Source organism: Paramormyrops kingsleyae, chromosome 18 (assembly GCF_048594095.1).
Source record: "Paramormyrops kingsleyae isolate MSU_618 chromosome 18, PKINGS_0.4, whole genome shotgun sequence".
NCBI lineage: Eukaryota > Metazoa > Chordata > Actinopteri > Osteoglossiformes > Mormyridae > Paramormyrops > Paramormyrops kingsleyae.
The window spans coordinates 3,972,366-3,991,408 of NC_132814.1; the positions used below are offsets into that span (position 1 = coordinate 3,972,366).

The 19,043-nt window shown below is 41.0% G+C and overlaps 1 long non-coding RNA gene across 16 annotated transcripts; it reads right to left on the minus strand.

Moving 5' to 3' along the window:
* Positions 1-431: 431 nt before the first annotated feature.
* Positions 432-18,372, minus strand: LOC140579632 (uncharacterized). Of its 16 annotated transcripts, none has more exons than XR_011983577.1 (10): positions 17,904-18,372; positions 4,628-4,808; positions 2,895-3,681; positions 2,758-2,794; positions 2,546-2,656; positions 2,047-2,164; positions 1,727-1,887; positions 1,113-1,638; positions 947-1,002; positions 432-839 (listed from the first exon to the last, which is right to left on the minus strand). It is a non-coding gene; the product is annotated as an uncharacterized lncRNA (long non-coding RNA). The 16 variants fall into 16 exon arrangements; XR_011983575.1 differs by having other exon boundaries at positions 1,113-1,218; positions 1,332-1,402; positions 1,496-1,638; positions 1,727-2,656; XR_011983567.1 differs by having other exon boundaries at positions 1,727-2,656; positions 2,895-3,392; positions 3,518-3,681.
* Between the last annotated feature and the right edge of the window lie 671 nt (positions 18,373-19,043).

Here is a 19,043-nt window from a genome sequence, read left to right on the forward strand (position 1 = left end):
GTACATATATAGCATTTTGCTGCAAGGTAGTGAACACCCAGCACCAAACACGACCAGTTAATGCTTAATACTGTACAACAATGTATAATAAACTCTTATTTTGCCTGCACTGTGTATTGTGATGTCTTTACCTTCCCGTGGACCCTCTCACTTATTGCACATGGCGGTTAAATAAAAATGTCCAATAATGAAGTTGTACTTTCTCCCTCCACTCAACCCGAACTAACATATATCCAATCACAACTGAGTTTTGTAAAGGCGGCGACCAATGTAAGTTCAACTATTAAACAATTTAGCAACGAGTGCATAATCATTGACCTGTGATCGCCATTAATTTAAATTATCTTGTTACTAAAATACATCGACTTCAGAAATACGTCATAAAAGGTACGTAACATTTGTACTTTAAAGTATTGACATAACTCGGTAAATTGAAGGCACAAATTTATGTAAGACAGTTAATGCACAAAGCTCTTTTGCACATTTTAATTAAGTATTAACAAATAGTTATTTGATATACTGTATACAGATAAAACACATAAATATACTGAAGTCGTGGTCATTTGCATTTCTTTTGATCAGATGCCCAAAATTCCTAGTGTCAGCAAGGAGAAAATAATTGAGGTTCTCCAGACAGCGCAGGATCAAATTGTCTGTAGCGGTCATATAGCTGTTCCTTCTGATGATGTATGGATTGCTCTGAGCCAGCAGCTGAACTCCAAAATTTCAGCCAAAGCATTGTATACGTTTGTAAAATTAAACCGCCATAATGTATGGCAAGGTTTAGGGTTAGCTGTGGTGGGGGCAGAGCAGGAAGGCAGTGATGACAGTGAAGTGTCCTGTGAAGATGGAGATGAAAATTATGACCTGCTACAGACACCACAGACAGAAAATATCATTAAATTTAATTTTACACTTTCAGAAAAACAATGGAGAGCCATCTTACCTGACACAGTCACATATCAGGACATCAGTAGCAACCGTGGGAGAGAATATGTAATCCTGAAGCGAGGAACATGGACACACATGTTAAATGAGCAGATATGGAATAAAGTGAAGTGTGCCTGCACTCTTGTTTTTAAAAGGGCAAAGGTGTATCCAGCATCACTTACAAAATTTTTGGCCATCGAAGCACACTGCAAAGAGTGCAAAGGCAGACTTCTCATTCACTGTGTCAAAGAACCCAAATCAAATGAATGTGCTCTCCTTCACTGCATTCTACAAGATGTTAATGAGACACTGCATAGTTTCAAGTCAAAGAGGCAGTTATCTGGAAATCTGCGTGCTGAAGTGGCAAAAAATCTTTGTGAAAGTGGAATACAGCCAAGTACCTGGCGTGAAACTGAAGCCAACAAATTGATGAGATTTGGTGACCCTGAGCCCAGTCATTTGTACAATCTGACTACACTCCGGAAAGCCAAGCAGGAAAGAAAAGATGAAGAGCTTCAACACAAAGATCCTGTGCTATCACTTCAGCTTTTAAAACACTCTGTACCTCACAGCGGTAGTATTCATGACATTGGCATAGATAAATTTTATTGCCATTATTGGAGTCCATCTCAGATGCAGCTGTATAAATCCCAGTCAAAGCAGCAGCACTGTGTTTGCTTCGATGCCACGGGATCTATTGTGAAAAAACTGAAAAGACCATACGGTATGTCAGGACACATTTTTCTTTATCAGGGTAGTTTACAATATTCCATAATTGATAAAACATGTAGCATACCAGTGGTACAGATGCTATCCGAAAAACACGATGCCAATGCAATAGCATCTTGGCTTTCCGAGTGGCATCATGCAGGGGCTCCAATACCCAGAGAGGCTGTGAGTGATTTCTCCCTTGCTCTTCTTGGTGGCATGGTGAAAGCCTTCACTCACTGTCCAGACCTCAGGGCATACATTGATGAAAGTTTTGGAGTGCTAATTAGAAACCAAACTTCAAGGCTACCAGCTTGCTTTATTAGAGTAGATGTTGCTCACTGCATAAAGCTCATCAGTCGATGGGAATGCCTGAGGAAAAAACCCTGCAGAGTAAGAGAATTTTACCTCCGATGCATGGCCAAGCTTTTACAAGCAGGGACGCTGGATGATGCACATCAAATCATTTACTCAATTACAGTCGTGGCTCTGAGTGAGACTGAAGGGCACAATGAAACAGGACGTCCTGTAATGGCAGAAATGAGCAAAATTTATCTGAGGGCGAGAATCGCAGAAGTGAGTGCCATCTGTCCTGACATGAAGGATGATGAAATTCAAGAAACAGAAATGCACAATTTCACAGAGCCATCTCAGACAGACATGAAAGACTGGGTTACAAATATCATTGAGAAAGCCAAATTGACGATCGTGGACAATGGTGACAGGGACAATCTGCACTTTCTTCCAGAAATAATTCCTCATGTATTAAGGATATCTAGTTACCTCCCTTTGTGGACAAGCATTATGGTCCCATTATATAAAAGTGCGAAATTCACTGCAAGCACAGCCTGTGTTGAAGCTGAATTTAACAGACTAAAGAATAATGTTTTCAAACATGAAAACTTACCTGTTCGGATAGACAGGTTCATTGTTCGGCACCTTGGTTCAATTGAAGGAAACATGAAAATTTCCAAAGCAACTGAAGATTGTGCCACAGGGTCCTCTCACAGAGACACAACTAGTACAATGTCAGAGAAAGTGATGGAACATGAGGATTATCCATCAACTGAAAACTGGAGAGGTCTTGGAGTGCCACCGAAGAAAAGAAGGCACACTTACCTTGCACCATGTTCTGAATGGCTACATGCTGATACTTCTGTCACATGGAAAAAAGCCAAAATTGGACTGCTGAAAAATGGAAACTGCCTGACTCAACCAGTAACAACACAAGGAGAACAACTAATTGTGAAAAATACCTGTGCATTTGATTCATTCTGCCAGGTACTCTGCTGTGCATACTGTGACAGCGAGACCTTCAGCCAGTTTCTTGGCAATGCTGGCAAGTCCACTGAGGTTTTTGAACTTGTCCAGCACATTGTTCAAAAAGGAGTCGACAGAAAAGCATATTTACTGCGAACAAACATCTTAATGCACATGTTTACAATGACAGCAATGAAGTCAGGTGTTCAAATGCTGGATGCACAGTGTCACATCTCAAATATAATTACAAACACCATGAAGACTGCCCCAAGCATTATCTCTACTGGCTCCTGTTCTACCATTTATTGCTCAAGTCAAGCAGTTGGCAGACATATCCCTTTTGTATCGGCAAGTGAGGAGGTGTTGATCAATAAAGGAATGTCAGAGCTGAAAAGTGCATTGCTTGAACAACTCACCATGAGCAACACGAAATGCCAAGCCAGAATTCCAAACCCTGAAATATATCCTAGACAGCACCAGTCAGTCAGCAATCTCTGCAATGGCACAGTGATGCATTCATTCAGCACAGGACAACTCTTATGTGTTGATGTGGACCATGGCATCAACCAAACTCAAACAAATCTAACTGACTGCAGGAAGCAGAAACTTTGTGACTTGCCATTAACCATGAAGCTCCAAGATGACATGTTCACCCTGAGAGGAGCTGTAGCATTCTGCCCAGGACCAACTGTAGACTGTCTTGGCCACTATATTGCTTTTTTGCAGGAGACCAAATGGCATCTGGGAGAAATATGATGATTTGAGCACAAAAGCCACTGCGGTCTGTGAGAAAACAACAACAACACAGTTCCATGCAATTGTCTTTACTAAAGGCAGACATTCTTATCAGTGAACATGATCAACTGTGTTACAGTGATGTTTAATGCCTGGGTAGTTCCTTGTCAAATCATCACACTTTTGGACCTCATTGTCAAATAAAGAAAAAACATAGCATGCTGATTTGGTCATATGAGTAACCTATAGAACTGAAATCGCAAGCGTCATGGATCAGTATTAAGGCAGATTTAAGCTAACAAACTTTTAAATTATCGGGGGGGGAGTAAGACTTTTGACTGGCTACATCTCCCTTAATATAAAGTTGCACAGAAATGGTTTTTGTATTGTTCTAAAGCTCTTTTCCAGATCTATTTTGCATAAATACTACGCTATCCACAACTTATATTAAGGAAGATATAGCCAGTCAAAGTCATAGCCCCCCCAAATAACTTTGTTAGCTTAAATCTCCCTTAATATTGATCCAAGATGCGTGTGGTTTCAGTTCCATGGGTTACTCATATGACCAAATAAGCATCCTAAGTTTCATTAAAATCTGTGGTGATGAGGTCCAAAACTGTGATGATTTGAAACGGAATTACCCGCCAGAGGAATGTTAAAATTTTCATTGAAATTTTGTTTTTCAAACATAAAGTTTAAGTTACGTGACGTTTGATAAGACTGTTTAATAAACAATTAAAGATTACTTGGTGTTTGGTAAAGGAATAAGGTTTTCTTGCATTTAATAAACCATAAATTAACATTTGAATCGCTGTGGACTAACGGAGACACTCCTGCAAGGGACTTGCAGATTTTTATGCTGTGGAAATTTGTGGTATATAACTGAGTTCAGAATAGTAAATGCACTGAAATAAACATTTTAGCTTAGTGTTGTTTCCTTCTACAACACCACCATTTTTTGAAAAAGGCAACTGTGAGTATTATAAGCACTTACCCATTTGTTCGGAATCCGGTATCAACCACAAATCCTAAGGTCTTTCTATACTCTACGAATCTCACGAAGATGTTAATCTCTGCCTGGGTCACTTCGAAACACACACGTGCCGTCCAGCTGAAGCACTCGGAGTCTAACAGGGAGGTAACCCTTTCCCTTGTGAACGCCAGAGTCGGCAACACTAGGAGTGCAGAGGAGGAAGGAGCGAAAAATATGTAAGGCATAAACTGAGAGGTATAACTCAGAAAAATAAAAGTACAGACAATTTTTAAACGGCACAAACTATTGAGACCGATTGGGAGGCATTAAGTGGGGGGCTAACTTAACGGCGGAGTCACGTGACCATGTAAATAAGCAATATCTGCACTGAAGCAGCACAAAGGACAGTTTTAACGGCACAAACGATTGCGATTGGTTTGGTCGAAATCAGACTAAAATTGGAGGGGGGGGGCAACCATACAAACATTAATATCTCGGAAACTAAAGCAGCAAAGAGGACAGTTTTAACGGCACAAACCAGCACAAACGCAGCACACACGATTGCGATCGGTTTGGTGGAAATCAGACACAAATGGGGGGCTAACTTCACGCTGGTGTCACGTGACCATGTAAACAACATTAATATCTCGGAAACTAAAGCAGCACAAAGGACAGTTTAAACGGCACAAACCAGCACAAACGCAGTACATACGATTGCGATCGGTTTGGTGGAAATCAGACACAAATGGGGGGCTAACTTCACGCTGGTGTCACGTGACCATGTAAACAAACATTAATATCTCGGAAACTAAAGCAGCACAAAGGATAGTTTTAACGGCACAAACCAGCACAAACGCAGCACACACGATTGCGATCGGTCTGGTGGAAATCTGACGCAAATGGGGGGCCAACTTCACGCTGATGACGTCACCATGTAAACACACATTTATATCTCAGAAACTAAAACAGCACAAACAAAAATTTTAACGGCACAATCCGGCACAAACGCAGCACATACGATTGAGACCAGTTTGGTTGAAATCTGAAACATATGGGGGGCCAACTTCACGCAGGTCTGAACAAGGATCAAAGGGCCACAGAGATGCTAATATACATGATTAATTAACAGAGGCGTAAACACAAGGTAGCTATGGCTAGTTAACAGGAGGGCAGGAACAAGAGGTAAGACTAACAAGCTTCAGGTGCGGCTATTTAGAAGCCACACCCAAGTGAAACACAGGGAGCAGACAAGCATGTGACAAACCCACTGATCTATTAAAAGGAATCTTTGTCTGGTTTTGTAATTACGGTTATTAATCCTTGAGTCATTGAGGTTGGCAAGACTCCCTTGTCAATCGATTTCTTAATGACTTAAAATATGTTAAATAATTTGTTATTATTGCTTAGACACTGAAAAGTACAGTTGCCTTGGGAAAAACAAGCAAAACACGGTTAAAAATTAACTTAAAACTTCCAGGTGTTAAACAGTTATGTACCCTATATGTTTCCTCATAATTTTATTGTCCAATGGTGAAATCACTCCACTGAATGTGGGATTTGAACAAGCACCCTTCCAATTACTGTATCTTCACACATGACCCCCAATTCGGTCACAACTTGTCATTTTTGGTCACATAATCAATATAGTGTCTTTATTTTATATAAATACCAATGGAGCATTAAAAACATGGTACAGGCATATAACTGTAAGGAGGAACTTTGGACACATTAACTTGCATTTAAATGGCACTTCAATGTCGAAAATAAATAAATTACAAGATTGGCAATTTGCCCAGAGAAGATCATGGTACGCTTTGGATTGCAGCTAAAAGGCACATCAATGTGCGAAATAAATAAACAGCAAACTTGTTGATTCAATTAAATAATTCTTAAGTTAATAAATAACAACATCGAGATGTGCATTTCACAGAGATCTATACATGGTGCTTGGTTGCCAGGAGAATGAATTCGCGGACCAGCTTCTCCATGTAGCGACCCAGGTCCCGAAGGATCACATAGCCTTGCAGCCGACTGGACCACAGCTGCTGCGTGGGGAGCAGAAGGGAGGAGCTAGATGTCTCCAATGGGGTGGAGTCAAGGGCAGGACTGGGGGTGGAGTCAAGGGCAGGACTGGGGGTGGAGTCAAGGGCAGGACTGGGGGTGGGCCCAGAGACGGAGGTGCCGTTTAACCTGTGCAGCTGCAAGGAGGATGGAGAGAAGTGTCATAGCACTGTGACGTAAATTAGATGCACTGCTTCGGTAAGAACTGTCTCAACCGACTAATATGCAACAGATTAAGTCCTATTGACTTAAGGTTTCATTGCCGTGTTTTTTTACTTAGTTTTTTTTCTTGTTCCATAGTGAGCTTAGTTCTAATGCAGGTGTAGGGAACCTGATCCGTGGAGCACCGGTGCAGGTTTTTAGGATGACCCCTTAATCAACCACATAGCAATCAAACGCCGATTTACCAGCGCCGATCGAACACCGATTTGCCCCTGACCTGGGAGTTTTGTCGGCGATCTCCAAAAACTGTAGGCCAGCAGAAAAATCAGGGCTAAAATGGTGTAGTGTGAACTGAGATGCTAGTTCAAATCCTGTGGTTGGTGGAGTGATGATATCACAGCTGAGCTTTAAGCAAGTCCCACGGTCAAAATTCCCAATGGTACCCAGGCACCATAAATATAATATCACTCTCATTTGAATGTGTCTAATTGGAGTGCAAATGGAATCTGCAGAGATTAAAATGTTGTTGCTCTTGTTACCTGTACAATGACAATAAAGGCATTTCATTCAGATTTGATAGGTCTGTATGAATGCATCACACAGGATATGCATATTTGTATATGTTATGGGGCATTTGTTTTTTTTCATTGAACTGTGTTTCTCAAACTGGTCCTCGGGGACCCCCCAGACGGTCCACGTTTTTGCTCCCTCCCAGATAACCTTGGATTGTCTGGGGGTCGCCAAGGACTGAACCGAGACACAGAACCACTGACTGAGGTGTGTCTATGTGTGCACATGCATCGTAACAGGATAGGGACCATCTGAGCCAGACCTTGCGCAACCTGCACAACTTCTGGACTCACCTAGACATCAAGAGGAGGCAGCTGGAGGCAGAGCATCAGAGACAGAGGGTGGGGAAGGACCGTTTCCTGCAGGGCCGACACGCACCTTCCATTGAGAAGGCCATACTCAGCGTGCAGATGGACCTGCGTGACCTCATTCAGCATGTCAGTGCCCAGGTAGGTCCATGACTACACATAAAGGTAGACAGGCTGATATACATGCACGTCCAGATATACATGTCCAAGAAAATAAATATCACACTGCCAGAGAACATGCCTGAGAACTGAAATATAACACTATTAATCTGACATGTATTTTTCACACTGAATTAGCACTCCAGCTAGTCACTAGAACAGGGGTAGGGAACCTGATCCATGGAGAGCCGCTGTGGGTGTGGATCTTTGGGATGATCTCTCAGTCAGCCAATAATAATGCAGTGCTTCACAACTCCAGTCCTGGGGACCCACTGTTATTGGTTGATTAAGGGGTCATCCTAAAAACCTGCACCGGTTCTCCACGGATCAAGTTCCCTACACCTGCATTAGAACCAAGCTCACTATGGAACAAGAAAAAAAACTAAGTAAAAAAACACGGCAATGAAACCTTAAGTCAATAGGACTTAATCTGTTGCATAACAGTCGGTTGAGACAGTTCTTACCGAAGCAGTGCGTCTAATTTACGTCACAGTGCTATGACACTTCTCTCCATCCTCCTTGCAGCTGCACAGGTTAAACGGCACCTCCGTCTCTGGGCCCACCCCCAGTCCTGCCCTTGACTCCACCCCCAGTCCTGCCCTTGACTCCACCCCCAGTCCTGCCCTTGACTCCACCCCATTGGAGACATCTAGCTCCTCCCTTCTGCTCCCCACGCAGCAGCTGTGGTCCAGTCAGCTGCAAGGCTATGTGATCCTTCGGGACCTGGGTCGCTACATGGAGAAGCTGGTCCGCGAATTCATTCTCCTGGCAACCAAGCACCATGTACCGGTGTCTTGCCTGCCTGGTGCCCAGGTAGGAGACCTTCCAGATCGTGTGGACAAGCTTTTGGCCCCAGCTGGGGTGGATCCAGTTGTCGTGGTGCATGTTGGCACCAACGACATAGGCAAGGGTAGAAGGGCTGTTCTGCAGGATAAATTTATAGAAGTCGCCAATAAGCTTAGAAGCAGAACGTCCATGGTGGTATTTTCCGAAATACTCCCCGTGCCACGCGCAAGTGAGGCTAAGTTAGCTGAGATAAGGAGATTAAATGCGTGGCTAAAAGGATGGTGTAGGAAAGAGGGGTTTAGGTTTATGGGGCACTGGAGGACCTTCTGGAACAGGTGGGACCTGTTCAAGCCGGATGGGTTGCATCTGAACCGGAGGGGAACCAGTGTACTGGGAAGGCGTATTTGTAGAGTAGTTGAGGAATGTTTAAACTAGGGACTGGGGGGGCAGGGAGGTTAGTTAAGTATGTAACTGGGGGGAAACGGAAAGCCCAAAAAAATCATATTATAAGTAGGCACTGTAATAAGCCTACCCTTTGTTGTCTGTATTTAAACGCCAGGAGTATTAGGAATAAAATTCATGATTTAGAGGCTCTTATCTCATCGGACTCTTATGATATTATAGCAATAACTGAAACGTGGTTGAGTGATAAGGATGGACAAGAATATAATATGGATGGTTACACATTGTTCCGTAAAGACCGTATAGGTAAGAAGGGAGGTGGTGTTGCAGTATATGTAAAGGAAATCTTGCAGGCAAGGGAGCTTACTGATATAAGTAAAAGTACGGAAGCTATATGGGTAAAATTAGATGCTACAAACTCAAATAGCCTAATTGTCGGTGTTTGTTACAGAGCACCCAATGTAGCTGCTGAGGAAAGCAGATTGTTATACAGTGATATTAGGATTATGAGCAATAAAAATGATGTGGTAGTTATGGGTGATTTTAATCTACCGGGGATACAGTGGGACATTGTTGCTGGCTCTTCTGAAAATGAACTTGAGATGGTGGAATTAGTACAGGATTGTTTTTTTACTCAGTTTGTTAACACCCCTACCAGGGGAGATGCCATTCTTGATCTTGTTTTGTCTAATAACCAGGACAGGATTGGTAAATTAGATGTTTTAGAACCACTTGACAGTAGCGATCATAACATGGTTAAATTTGAGGTTAAGTTTAGTGCCCGAAGAGCAAAGTCCAAATCAAAAATATATAATGTTAGGAAGGCTAACTTCAATTGTATGAGATTAAAACTAGAAACCGTGAACTGGATGGAGTTAAATAACAAAACTGTTGAAGAGGCATGGGAATTTTTTAAAAGCACATTATTGCAAGTACAAGAGGACTTCATACCTGTTTCTAGCAAGAATAAATCTAGGAAATTGCAACCTAGGTGGTTTAATAGGGACATAAAGTATAAAGTAAGGAGGAAAAGGGCTTTGTTCCAGAGATGGAAAATAACTGATGATGACATAATAAAGCAAGAGTATCTAAATCTACAGGCTGAATTAAAAAATGACATTAGACGAGCTAAAAGGAATGTCGAAAGGAAGATCGCATTGGAGGCTAAGGATGACGTTAAAAGTTTCTTCCAGTATTTTAACTCTAAAAGAGCTCTAAAAGCTGAAATTACTAATCTGCAGGATAGTAAGGGTCTTATAATTGAAAACGACATTGACATAGTAAATGAGTTCAATGATAGTTTTGCACGGGTATTCACTGTCGAGGACGCTAGTAACTTACCAGTTCTTATTACTAATTCAACATCGTCTATAACTAATATATATATAACTGAAGCTGATGTTTTGCAAAGCCTAGCTAAGCTCAAAATAAATAAATCACAGGGCCCTGATGGCATCTTACCTATAGTGTTAAAAGAGATGAGGGATATTATTTGCCGACCCTTAACATTACTGTTTCAAAAATCCTTATCTGAAGGTGTGGTACCTTCTGATTGGAAGCATGCCAACATAACGCCCATTTTCAAAAAAGGGGATAGAAGTAATTTGTCAAACTATAGGCCAATCAGTCTAACTTGTATAACTGGTAAAGTTATGGAGGCTATAATCAAAGAGAAAATGGTAGATTACCTGGACTCAAATAACATTTTGAGGGATAGCCAGCATGGATTTAGGAGAGGTAGATCCTGTTTAACAAATCTGTTGGAGTTTTTTGAGGAAGCTACTCAGGAAGTTGATGATAAGAAGGCCTATGATGTCATCTATTTAGATTTCCAAAAGGCTTTTGATGTTGTTCCCCACAAGAGGCTCTCACTTAAACTCAAAGCGACAGGTATTTTAGGAACTGTAGCGACTTGGATTGATAACTGGTTAACGGATAGGAAGCAGCGAGTAGTTATAAGAGGCTCGATGTCACAGTGGGCCTGCGTTCATAGTGGGGTACCGCAGGGTTCAATTTTAGGACCACTTTTGTTCCTAATTTACATAAATGATATAGACACCAATATATACAGTAAACTGGTGAAATTTGCAGATGACACCAAGGTGGGTGGTGTAGCAGATACTGAACTAGCGGCTCAGCAGCTACAGCGGGATCTTAATTTAATTAGTGACTGGGCTGACACCTGGCAGATGAAATTTAACATAGACAAATGTAAGGTACTCCATGTAGGGAGCAGAAATATAAAGTACAGGTATTTTATGGGACCTACTGAAATAAAGGTAGCTGATTATGAGAAAGACCTTGGTGTGTATGTTGATGCTTCCATGTCTCATTCTCGCCAGTGTGGGGAAGCAATAAAAAAGGCCAATAGGATGTTGGGGTACATCTCCAGGTGTGTGGAGTTTAAGTCAAGGGAGGTAATGCTAAGATTATACAATTCCTTGGTGAGACCTCACCTAGAATATTGTGTACAGGTTTGGTCACCATATCTTAAAAAGGACATAGCGGCCTTAGAAAAGGTGCAGCGTAGGGCCACAAGAATGATTCCTGGTCTTAGAGGAATGTCATACGAGGAAAGGTTATTTGAGCTAAATCTGTTCAGCCTCAAGCAAAGGAGACTGAGGGGGGACATGATCCAGGTCTATAAGATTCTAACAGGTTTGGATGCTGTTCAACCGAATAGTTACTTCAGCATTAGTTCAAATACAAGAACTCGTGGCCATAGGTGGAAATTAGCGGGAGAACATTTCAAACTGGATTTAAGGAAGCACTTCTTTACACAGCGTGTAGTCAGAGTATGGAATAGTCTTCCTGATAACGTAGTGCAAGCTGAATCCTTGGGTTCCTTTAAATCAGAGCTAGATAAGATTTTAACAACTCTGAGCTATTAGTTAAGTTCTCCCCAAGCGAGCTCGATGGGCCGAATGGCCTCCTCTCGTTTGTATAGTTCTTATGTTCTTATGTTCTTATGTATAGATCTCTGTGAAATGCACATCTCGATGTTGTTATTTATTAACTTAAGAATTATTTAATTGAATCAACAAGTTTGCTGTTTATTTATTTCGCACATTGATGTGCCTTTTAGCTGCAATCCAAAGCGTACCATGATCTTCTCTGGGCAAATTGCCAATCTTGTAATTTATTTATTTTCGACATTGAAGTGCCATTTAAATGCAAGTTAATGTGTCCAAAGTTCCTCCTTACAGTTATATGCCTGTACCATGTTTTTAATGCTCCATTGGTATTTATATAAAATAAAGACACTATATTGGATTATGTGACCAAAAATGATAATATGTGACCTAATTGGGGGTGTGACTTAGTGTGTTTAGATACAGTGACTGGAAGGGTGCTGGTTCAAATCCCCCGTTCAGTGAAGTGAGATCGCCATTGGACAATAAAATTATGAGGAAATATATAGAGTACATAACTGTTTAACACCTGGGACTTTTAAGTTAATTTGTCAATTCGTTTATAATACAAACATTTCACTACCACAGGGTCTCTGTCTGCTAACTACCTAGCTCGCATCTGCTTCACACGAGAAGTAGTGAAATGTTCAAAAAGAACAGAACAGTGCACATGTGGGGAACTGTGGAAATGGCGACTTGCAGAAGCTTTTAAAAAGTAAATAAAACCGAGGTTCAAGGTCAAGGTGTTTTAAATGCATTTGCGCTGTTACGATAAGAAATTATCGCGCCTTCTAACCTTTATATCTTGCAACAAGAAATTACCGTGTATGTTAACAATTATACGGCAAATGCATACCAGTTATGTCAATACAGTCAGACCTCGTGCATTCGCGCTTCGTGAATTCACAGATCCGCAAAAATTTAATTCTACTGTTTTCTATTAAATATTTCTAAGGTGTGTATGTGTTTTTTCTCTCTCTCTTTTTCGTGGTTAGCGCACACATAGTATATTTACAACTTATTATTTCTGTTCGTCTTTACGTAATTTTTAATTGATTGAATACCTGTACCCTGTACGTACAGTACAGTTTCCTTTACGTATTTTATTGAATTGTACCTTGGTTACATATATGGTTTCTTTCAATAAGTTTACAATCCCGTTTGTTTACTCATTTTACCTTACTGTGGATGCAAAAAAATAGGATAAGCTGTGACGGAATAAACATTATTATTATTTATAATTATTATGATTATTTTCATTCTTGTTTGACAATAGTACTCTGGCAACCATATGACACGCAGTTCAGGAAAATCAGAAATATATTGACATACCTCCTATCCCGTTTGTCTCCCAGTCGTGTGAACTTCAGTCTGATTGTGAAGCACACTGTGGATGCAGCTCCATAAATCTGATACATACTTATAAAGACCATTCACTTTCATTTCATTCTGTGTATTTATGTGTTTCCTGCTTAAATTAAGGATCTTTTTCAGAAACCTCGTGACCACAGGTCATTTCAAACGATGACTTTGGTTAAAATACCCGTCATGACTGATAATGTATCTGGGTTATACAATACCAACCAAATCATGGGCTCTTAAGTGTCAACAGTGTGGTTTGGCAAAAGCTGACATCTCATCACCCAAGACCATTACTTCAGGCTGGGTGCGAATGCTGATGTATCTCATTGCAACATCTCGTCCAATAGAAACAAACTATGAGCATGTTGAGCCTTGATTGATGCTAAAATGAAATTTATCATCAGCTATAGCTAAAATACAATAAACTAGCTCTTAAAAATAGGGCAGCAATGGGCTCTTGACAGTGGAACATTGAGTCAAGGGTCAAGCAGCGGGGAGAACCTATTGTTTTCCACCTTTATTCATCAGCAGACCTAGTATACGTATCATGAAAGCAATGGTTAAGAAGTCAATTCAGTGGTTGCACATTTGCAGCATCTTGGGTTTGAAGCAGCTGTGTAAAGGTTTTTTCGAATGTTTCCCAGCAAACAATATGACGTTGAAATGACGTCTTTTAGACGTCTTGGCCTACCGTAGAAAAGACGTCTTTAGAGGGTGCAGAATGAAAGTTTTTATGACGTCTTTTTTAGACGTCCTCTGGATGTTCAGTTATGACAACTATAAGACGTCTGTATAAGGTGAAAAAACAGTCCGGAAATGGTCGGTGTAGACGTCGTTTTAACGTCACACATAGACTTACTTTAGACGTAATTTATGTATTTACAGCTTTATTCATTACAAAATAATCCCCACTATATATTCTAATACCATATTATGTTTCACCCCAATAACCTAGTATCATTAAGCAAATTCAGTACAAAAAGTCTCACACAGCATTCTTAATACATTTTTATTGGGAGTATCAGATCAGATGATAACACACCTCCCCCTCTCCTTGTGTCTTACAACATCACAGCAAAAATAAATACATTTAAACCAAAAACTAAGTGAATTTAAACATCAATAATTCACTCAATACACAATACACATAGTTACTGTGATGTTGCGCTGCTTTATTTGGTTTAATCGTCCAGTCTGAGAAGGCATTCAAGTAAGAATTGTATTGTACTGAGTACATGACAATAGTAACTTTGAATCCTTGAAATACATGTATTTGATAATTTTCCTGGCAGCTATCTTTTTATACAGAGCCACAATACACAATAATTTTATTATTAATTTCACTGCTAACAGTTTGTATCAGGAGTTGGTTATTGTAAAAGAAGTAATGTGCGTGCAGGTGATTTTTGTATAGATTTATCTACACCCTTCTGATAGTGCTGCCATTGCAGTCAGGTCTCGCAGACTACGAGGAGTATAAGTAGTCCGACTTACCTGCGTGAAGTTGGCCCCCCATATGTTTCAGATTTCAACCAAACTGGTCTCAATCGTATGTGCCGCGTTTGTGCCGGATTGTGCCGTTAAAATTTTTGTTTGTGCTGTTTTAGTTTCTGAGATATAAATGTGTGTTTACATGGTGACGTCATCAGCGTGAAGTTGGCCCCCCATATGCGTCAGATTTCCACCAGACCGATCGCAATCGTATGTACTGCGTTTGTGCTGGTTTGTGCCGTTAAAACTGTCCTTTGTGCTGCTTTAGTTTCTGAGATATTAATGTTGTTTACATGGTCACGTGACACCAGCGTGAAGTTAGCCCCTCATTTGTGTCTGATTTCCACCAAACCGATCGCAATCGTATGTACTGCGTTTGTGCTGGTTTGTGCCGGTTAAACTGTCCTTTGTACTGCTTTAGTTTCTGAGATATTAATGTTTGTAAGGTTGACCCCCCCTCTCATTTGCGTCTGATTTCGACCAAAGCGATCGCAATCATTTGTGCCATTAAAACTGTCCTTTAGTTTGTGCTGCTTCAGTGCTGATATATTGATTATTTACTTGGTCATGTGACTCCGCCTTTAAGTTGCCCCCCATTTGCCTCCGAATCGGTCTCAATAGTTTGTGCGTTTAAAAGTTGTCTGTATTGTTATTTTTCTGAGTTATACCTCTTAGTTTATGCCTTAACGTGATCACCGTATAGTGCTCAAGCTCATGTTTCTCATGTTAACAGAAGGTGGAGCGTTTGATGACTCCGCGACAAAGCTGCACGTACTTTTAGTCAGCCCCGCCAGCCAGATAACGCATTTCAAGATCGTGCTGAAAATTCAGGTTCTCAGCGGCTAACACCCACATGCGTTTCATATGTAGCACTTTGTATTCATTTTATGCTGCTATTTAATAAGTGGGCGCTGTATTTTCACATGAGCAATGCCATTTTAGAAATTGGGGGGCGCGGACGTTAATATGTTTGAGGTCTATACCTGTTCATTAACTATACACACACATACATACATACGTATTCATACATAGACATACATATTTTCGCTATATTTTTACAAAGACAGTAAAACTTCATTATTGGACAATTTTTATTTAACCGCCATGTGCAAGAAGTAAGAGGGTCCATGGGAAGGTAAAGACATCACAATACACAGTGCAGGCAAAATGACAAGAGTTTATTATACATTGTTGTACAGTATTAAGCATTAACTGGTTGCGTTTGGTGCTGGGGCGTTCACTACCTTGTAGCAAAACGCTATGTACGTCTGCATATAATTTAGAGTTCTGTGATGTGCTTTACCACTGTAAATGGCACACAATCACTTTTGACACCGCAAGAGCCACTATCCATACTGTTGTTTTGCTTTTTCACTCTCAAATTTCGCATTCCCAAGAATCTTTACATCTCAATGAATCGTACTGAGTTGGTAGAACAGATGATAACCTGGGTCAAGCCTGCACGTAACGAGGCAGTATGTAACTGGCGGTCATTTGTGAAAATATCTAGCATGATCCTAAAATGCTGTATCTGGCTGGCGGGGCTGACTAAGTCTACGTGCAGCTTTGTCGCGTAGTCATCAAACGCTCCACTTTCCGTTAACATGAGAAACACAAGCCTGAGCACTATACGATAATACGGCGATCACGTAAAGGCATAAACTAAGAGGTATAACTCAGAAAAATAACAATACAGACAACTTTTAAACGGCACAAACTATTGCGATCGGTTTGGTCGAAATCAGACGCAAATGGGAGGGGGGACAACATTTCAAACATTAATATCTCAGAAACTAATTATATATAAAGCAGCACAAAGGACAGTTTTACCGGCACAAACCAGCACAAACGCAGTACATACAATTGCGATCGGTTTGGTGGAAATCAGACACAAATGGGGGGCTAACTTCACGCTGGTGTCACGTGACCATGTAAACAAACATTAATATCTCAGAAACTAAAGCAGCACAAAGGACAGTTTTAACTGCACAAACCAGCACAAACGCAGTACATACCATTGCGATCGGTTTGGTGGAAATCAGACACAAATGGGGGGCTAACTTCACGCTGGTGTCACGTGACCATGCAAACAACATTAATATCTCGGAAACTAAAGCAGCACAAAGGACAGTTTTAACGGCACAAACCAGCACAAACGCAGCACACACGATTGCGATCGGTCTGGTGGAAATCTGACTCAAATGGGGGGCCAACTTCACGCTGATGACGTCACCATGTAAACACACATTTATATCTCAGAAACTATAACAGCACAAACAAAAATTTTAACGGCACAATCCGGCACAAACGCGGCACATACGATTGAGACCAGTTTGGTTGAAATCTGAAACATATGGGGGGCCAACTTCACGTAGGTGTCCGACCTGGCTGCAGTCAGTTTATACTCCACCCTTGCAGCCGCCGGCAGATCGCGTTCCACGTCGCGTCAGCTGCAGACAGACCTAAGCCCAAGTAGAACGCACCCATTGATTATTTTTTGGCTGTTTTGCTAGCGTTCAGTAAACCTCTGCTCGATAGGCCATCAAGTTGTCTGTCTCAGCGCATTCTATAAAACGGAGCCAACTTGGTTGATCGAGTTTTATAGTCTGTGTGTATCATCGTGATCATCCTCATTTTTTTATCGATAAAAAAATCGAGATCGTTTTATCGCCTAGCACTACTTCTTATTGTGAAATATGTATATATATTTTTTCAAAATCAGTATTTATTTCATAATGTCGTTTTTCATCATTTCATGATGCCTTATTTCATCATTTCATGACGCTGAATGATGAAATACTTTACTTTTCCCGCTTTACTGCAAAATGGAAGTCGTTCTGTGCTCACAAGAGCGCTAAAAATATATGAAATCATATTTCACAATAAGTAAATTTATATAACAGAATGCAATATATTTCACAATAATGAGCTGTATTTCATAATACTTTTGAACACTTTGGAGTTCCATATGTACAGATGTGTCTTACCTTCAGATTAATTATGTGGACATATTGGTTTGCAAAAAAGTCAGCAATGCGATTATTAAACAATGTACACAACTAAACAATGCTAAATACTACTTACCTTAAACTTTAAACTTGTCCACAACGACGTGCAGTTTCTCACAACCGTTTTACTGCAAAAGACGGTGTCGGCTTTTTTTAAAAAAAAATTTAGCGCTACGGCAACAGAACTTGGCCAAACCACACACCGGACGTGCATCGGCAAATTGTGATTATGGGATTTGCTTACGTGTAGCAGTTTATTTTTGGACATTTTAAAACATTAAAATTACAACAGCATGAGCTACAATAGGCACCAGAATTGACGCTGACAATGTTTACATGGAATTGACGATCTGTCTACAAATTTCCAAAAGTCGCCTACCTAGACGTTCAGCTTGAACTACATATCTACGCCCAAGAGGGGTCAGAGTTAGACGTGCAGATACTGCACCTGATTTGCACGTTGTGTAGACATCCAGATATGGTTCTGGACCGACCGACTCCATCTAGACATGATCTGCACGTCTGATGGACGTCTCATGTTTGGTGGGTTTGGTTTTATTGGGAACTCTGAGTTCCCCAGAGTTCCCCAGTTTGTTCCTATTGGACTTTTGCCAAACCACACTGTTGACACTTAAGAGCCCATGATTTGGTTGGTATTGTATAACCCAGATACATTATCAGTCATAACGGGTATTCTAACCAAAGTCATCGTTTGAAATGACCTGTGGTCATGGAGTTTCTGAAGAAGACCATCATTTAAGCAGGAAACACATAAATACACAGAATGAAATGAAAGTAAATGGTTTTTATAAGTATGTATCAGATTTATGGAGCTGCATCCACAGTGTGCTTCACAATCAGACTGAAGTTCACACGACTGGGAGGCAAACGGGATAAAAGGTATGTCAATATTGCAATGATGTGTGTGCGTGTGGAGGGGGGAGGACAATTAGGATGGGGGGTTAGGAGTGCATGACCACTGCTTAGTCCGGGGTGTTCGATAGATGTGAGCAGCGGCATCCTCATAGTGATGCAGCGGCGGTGGAATTCATTTTCCGTGTGGTGCCGTGTGGTGTGTGGTGCTGGGATGTTGTGTGGTGCGAGATTCACTGTGTGGTAACGTGGGTTAACGCACGCTTGGAAGGGTTGGTTTGCTACGGGGAGACAGCGGGGCCGAACCCTTTGAACCCAGACCCGACCCGATGGGTCGCTGCAT